Here is a 6,170-nt window from a genome sequence, read left to right as displayed (position 1 = left end):
TCAACAGTTACAGGAGCATTTGCTGTGGTACCTGGAAGTCCACGTTATCGTACAACATACTTAAAACACATGTTTACTTTTAAATATAACAGTATTTTAACAGAGCTAATTACAGGCCAAGCTGACGTGTTAGGACATTAGCTTCAGCGGACTGGCAGCTGAGTTCGGGGCGCACCACTCCAGTCTGCAGGGGCCCCGCGAGAGGGCGCTCGTGTCACATACAAAGAGAGAAGTCCCCATGGTGGGAGAATTAATACAGCCCACTGACGTCACATTACTCAGATAACAGTGTTTTAAAAATAAGAAGATACTAATAATAAGGGGTATTTACTTAATGGCAGTGGTGGTATAACCATTAGGTTGACTGTTAAACTCTACACCGAGGTGGTTGTCCAGAATTCACAGGGGCGGGGGTGCGAGCCCCAGCTCCACCTGTCCAGGTGTTGAGGACGTGTCCGTGGGCAGGACGTCTTTGTGTGGATAACGTTGTAAAGCCATATCGATAAACGCGCTATAACGATTTACTCTCAATATATTTATTGTATCTGACTAAATGTGGCTGTTCTTACAGAATACATGAGCTATCACATGTCTACACTTTTTTTCTTTTTTAAACAAACATTAAAAGTCAATTCGTTTGTACTTACACGTGCTCTCTGGGTGTTTGCACGATGTTTGGCCGTCATGTGCGCTCGAACAACCGATACAATCACTACTTTATTTTGAAATCGGCACATGTCTTCCGGTGCTGTTACCGTGGCTCTCTGTATCCAGCCTGACGCAGCTGGAAATGGGGCGCAGACGTCTGCGGCAGACCGAGCGCCCTCCTGCCCCAACCCGGGACCTGTTGATCACATTTAACGTGACAGCGTCGACCGGCCTGTTGGGAAAGGAGCTAACGACGACAGCTAGCATCTGTGTTAGCTCCACTGCTACCGAAGCAGCTGTCCATTCGAGTGTTCCCTAATGTACATACTGTATTGTAAAGTTTATTCATGTATGTTTTAGATGGTATTTATGCCTTTCGATCCCAGAATGTAAGCTAAACGTGTAAGCTTTCTTGGATAACTATTTAGAATATAGCCTGGCCAGATTAGCCCACCTGTGCTAAAATCCGCCCCTTCATTCATGTGTGAAATTGGAGGAGTGCACCTTTTTAACTTTTCATCATTTCTCAGGAGATTCCAAACTACAACTAACAGCAGAGAAAGATTTCTTTTAACCGCGTCTGCTGCCGCCAGAACATTTCTACATATCAAACTTCTTCTGCTGTGTCAGATGGCGCTCGCTCTGCTGTCAGTGAATCAGCACAGAGAGGAAACCCAACCAGCCTGCACAGTGCAGTCGACGGATGAATGAAAGGCCTCATGGCCCCCGCGAGAGGAATTCACCGCGCACGAGGACCGGCTGCAGGACAACAATATGACCACTGTGTCGCTGGAGGAAAACGTCCGGAAACCGCAAGCCCGGGGAGAACAAATTCACTAACTCACTAACTTGTGTATTCATTACTGTCAATGCAATGGTTGGACTACGACACAGGCTTTTTCCCGTAGGGAGCCAAATTGCCTGGACAGTGGTGGTTATTCAGCTGCAGCTTGAAGATCGCAGCATCTTTGACCCTTTAACACTGTTGACAAAATCAATTTGAGTTAAGTTTGATGTGGGTTTTCCGCAGGATTTTCTGCTCTCTGATCACGCTGTCTGCAAACCAAACCCTCATCAGACAATAGGCATTCATCTGAATTCATCTTGGATTTCGTTGACCTTTGACCCCAGAAGGTAGATGCTACCAGATGATGTCAAATCAACCGTCTTATGTGTCTGTAGTGTCCTCATTAGACGGCAGTGAAGCACAGTGTTTTATTAGCCTTCTTTTTAGGAGAATGAACACTCACACCAGCAGCTTCAAATAGAAGTTTTTCCTTCCAATAAGTGCTTTCCTGTTTAGGATATCGGCACGATCTCATCGACTGGTTTCACTGCTGCCAGATGTTTTGTCAGAAGGTATAAGCAATGTGCAGAAGCAGCGTCATTAGTGGTAAACTTTCACCAAATGTCTGAATGTAAAGAAGTCAGTATCCAAAAGCAAACAATGTTTTAATCTGTTGAACACACAGTGTCTCAGTAGTACAAATAGTATTCTGACCCAGTGATCCGATGAATGAAAGTCCTGCATTCAAAATCCTATTTAAGAGAAAGTACAGAAGTATTATCAGCACAATGTACTAAACAATAACAGTACTCATTCTGCAGAGAAGGGTGACTGATATCATATATTACACTATCAGATTGTTACTGCTATCTCAATGCTGGTTTTAATACTTTAATTCAGTCACTTTGTGCAGTGGTTCCCAACCTAAGGGGTCCGGTCCCCTCAACGGGTCACAAGATAGGTCTATGAGGGGACTGTAATGATTAATGGCGCTGGAGAGAAGGAAAAAAAGAGTTCTGATACACAAACCTGTATTCCATTTTTTTTAATTTAACTATTGGTTAATTTGACCTCTTTTGAGCCATAAACACTTATTTAAAATGAGACTAAGTCATTCTTAAAAGAATACATAATCCATTATTTCTCTTACGAACAAAAAAAAGAACTCATGAGCAATAAAACACACCTTTACTCATCTTAATACACCAGCTATAGCCTTATATGGTCTGGTATGACCAGTAGCTTATTGTTGCTAATGTTAGCAAACTTTAGACAGATATTGCTATTTAAAGTCACAGCGAGGTACTTTCAACTGGTTACGGAACAGTCTTAGTTCAACACTGATGCCTCTAAATGACCTACATTAGTAAACAAGACCAACAGCGACAAGTTTGGCTACTTCTATATTCAGTAGTTGTTCTTGATCCTGGTCATCGGTGCCATCGGGTCGGATTTTGTTCGAAACCAGATGGAATTATGCAGGTTCACCAGAAACTCCTTCGGCTGACTCCGGCAGCAACCAGCCGAGTGCAGACCGACCCAGATCCGGCTTCGCTGCCCGCAGTAAGAGCGCCGGCGGGAGGAGGAGAGCTCCGGGCCCGGCAGCAGCGTCTCCTAGGCCCGGGTCGTATTGCTGGGCCCGCTGGAGGGAAGGGAGTGACGGGAGAACCAGAACCAGGACTGAGCAGGGGCAGACTGTCAGGCCCCTGCTGCAGTAAAATGGAAGGATTTCTTCAGGGAATCTGTCAGTGGGAAACACTACCACTTTCATCCACAGGGGTCGCCAAAATCAACACAAAATGAAAGTTTCTTGTAGTAGCTTTAACAGACATAACTCATAACTTTATGACTCTTTTCTAATACTGTTACACAAATTGTTAGCATTTACCAATATCCCTTAGTGTCCACTTGTGGCCATAGTGTTGGTTATTAGCAAAGTAAAGTACTTAATGTAAAGTTATGTAAAGTGCTACAGGAATATAATTCACTCACTAATAATTACATGATGTGTCTCAGTTCCTCTCTTATTTCACATAAAGTGGATGTAAAGAGTCATACACAAGCACTAGATTCATCCATTTTTATTTCATATTGGAAGCAGTGATTTTTGGCACAACACCACAAAAAAAAAGTTTCTGCAATACAAAAGAAGACCACAAATATTCACAGAACAAATACCAAACTATTTCAAATGTAAACACTTATATCGTATCGTATGAAACTTAATGGAAAAGTTGCACAAAAATACCAACGTAAAGGAACTCGAGGCACTGTTATATTAAAACAATATAGGCGCACATGTAGGTTTACTCTCATAAATGCATGCATTATTATTTGTGCTTGGATATGCATATATAAGGGATTGAGTCGTGATAAAAAGATAGAGATATAGTAATATATATATATTATATAGATAATATATAGCAGCAAACAGCAGCAGTGGCCATACGTTAGATATCCTTTGACAAAACATGCACAGTGTGACTGCAGTATAAATTGTTATAATAATTTAGAAAACTATATTCTGTACATGCTGCGTTCAAATATCATAAATATTGGTTTGAGATCCACGTAACTCCTGTCATATAAAAGTGTGCATATTACTTATAGTAGCAGTGCATACCAGTGGTAGAGGGTGATAACAGGAATAGAAAACACAGATTTATTGTAAATCACATTGGGGCGCCTCACTCATGCAGCCAACAGGTGGCGGTGCTGCCTTTTTGTTTTCTACGCTCTCCGCCGGCCTCACCTACCTCGTGCAGACACAAAGAGGCAGACACAGGTGCTCTTTTTTTTCTTTTCTTTCTCTGCCAGCATGACATTATAAAATCACAGTTACTGATACAAGAGATCCTGATAAGTTCTATCAGTCTATATAAGACCATCCTGCCATAAGTGTAAAGCATGTTTCTGATATATTGCACAAATTACCCCAAAAATAATATACATATCTATGGAGAATGTGTAGGAAAAACTTACGTTATAGTGAACACATAATAAGTACTGAGCATGGTCTGTTGGTACTCGACTGCCCCCCCCCCCCCCCCTAACCCCACATCACCCCCCTCTCTCCAGAGCGGTGCATTGTCTCATCTCAGACGTCCTCCTTTCTCTCCCACCATGACATCATCGGTAACCCAGGAGACTCCCTGAATGCCAGGCGACCCAGGAAATGAGGTTACAACTTTGGAATGAGGGAGGGAAGACAACAACTATGAACCCCCCCCCCCCACACACACACACACACACACACACACACACACACACACACACACCACCCCACCCCCAGTGCAGCACCCTCCTAACCTTCTCTCCCCTCGCAGAACAACAAGGAGGGCCTTCTTCTCTCCCTCTTCCTCCATGACAGACGCCTCTATAAAGTCCATGAAAACCTGGTTGTCCAGTGAAGTCACAGTAACACTGAACTGACCAGAAAGAGAGGGGGGGGGGGGGGGGGGGGGGGGGGGGGGCTATTTGCACACACAGCATTCACTATGAGGATTTTAGGGGTTCCTAAATCCACAAACATTTAAATCTATTAACAGTACTACCACTTACCTCTGTAAATACATGGACCTACACAATAAATAGAAGAAAAATAAACAAGTGCAATTTGTCATAGCTCAGTCTCTCATCTGAGAGGGTGACCAGTGTCTGGTCTCAGTGTCTGGTCTCAGTGTCTGGTTTAGACACATACAAAAGGGGCCCGCACAGTGGAGCGCCGCCCCACACGACAACAGTGTCTCTAAAACAGTTACAGTGCATCTCGGCGGCAGACAAAGACAGCCGAGGACTTGTTATTCAGTGCCTCTGGTAAGGAAACATGCTCTGGTGTGAGGTTTACAGTGTGAGATATGCATGAGTGGGTAACATCAATCAATGACGCGGTGCATCTATGGTGTATTTCTTCTAACGGGAATAAGGATGTTGAAGGGAAATCAATGTTGTGGGGTCTTGTGATGATGTGACTTGTGATGGGATTAAAAATATGATCCTTGAATTCCCCGTGCGTCTTCAGATATGACTGTTGTACGATCTGTTTAACAGTTGTTTCTTTTGTCTTACAGTGTGATTACGAATCTGTTGCTAAATTTCAGGCGTAGGATGTAATGCATTATGTGCATGGTTAAAAGGAACAGTTTGACATTTTGGGGGAAACGCACTCATTCACTGTCTTGCCAAGAGTGAGCTGAGAAGATTGATTCTGCTCTCCTGTCTACAGCAAGCAGCAGGTTAGCTTAGCTTAGCATAAAGACTGGAAACGGCTAGCCTCGCTCTGTCCATTAGTAACTAAAGCTAACTGATTAACACCCGAAGTAAAAAAAGAAGTGGTTTTATTAAACGGGGACTTTTTATTGGCTGAGAAAGCAAGTTACTTCCTGCCGGTTGCCTGGCAGCTGCTCTGAAACCTGTAAAGCTGACTTGTGGTTCCTACGCTTCAGTTTTTTAACGGATTAAACAAACAAGATATGACGTGTTAATAAGTTAGCTTAAGAGGTGCTGGTAGGTTGATCGTGTTACCTTCGGTTTGAGCCATGCTAGCTGTTTCTAGCCTAACCGTTTTCTGCTAGCAGTCTCTATGCTAAGCTAACTGGATGCTAGGTGTAGTTTGATATCTCCACGCTAACCCTCTGCTAGGAAGCATCTCATTTCCCAAAATGTAGAACTATTCCTTTTAATCAATGTATGTGTTTGATCAACTTGTTGGTTGTTTGTCTTCAGTGTTGGGTCT

The sequence above is a fragment of the Cebidichthys violaceus genome, unplaced genomic scaffold (assembly GCF_023349555.1).
Source record: "Cebidichthys violaceus isolate CVI_PGR_0920_01 unplaced genomic scaffold, fCebVio1.0.p SCAF_75, whole genome shotgun sequence".
In the NCBI taxonomy this organism is placed as follows: Eukaryota; Metazoa; Chordata; class Actinopteri; order Perciformes; family Stichaeidae; genus Cebidichthys; species Cebidichthys violaceus.
Note: the sequence above shows the minus strand (reverse complement) of the source record.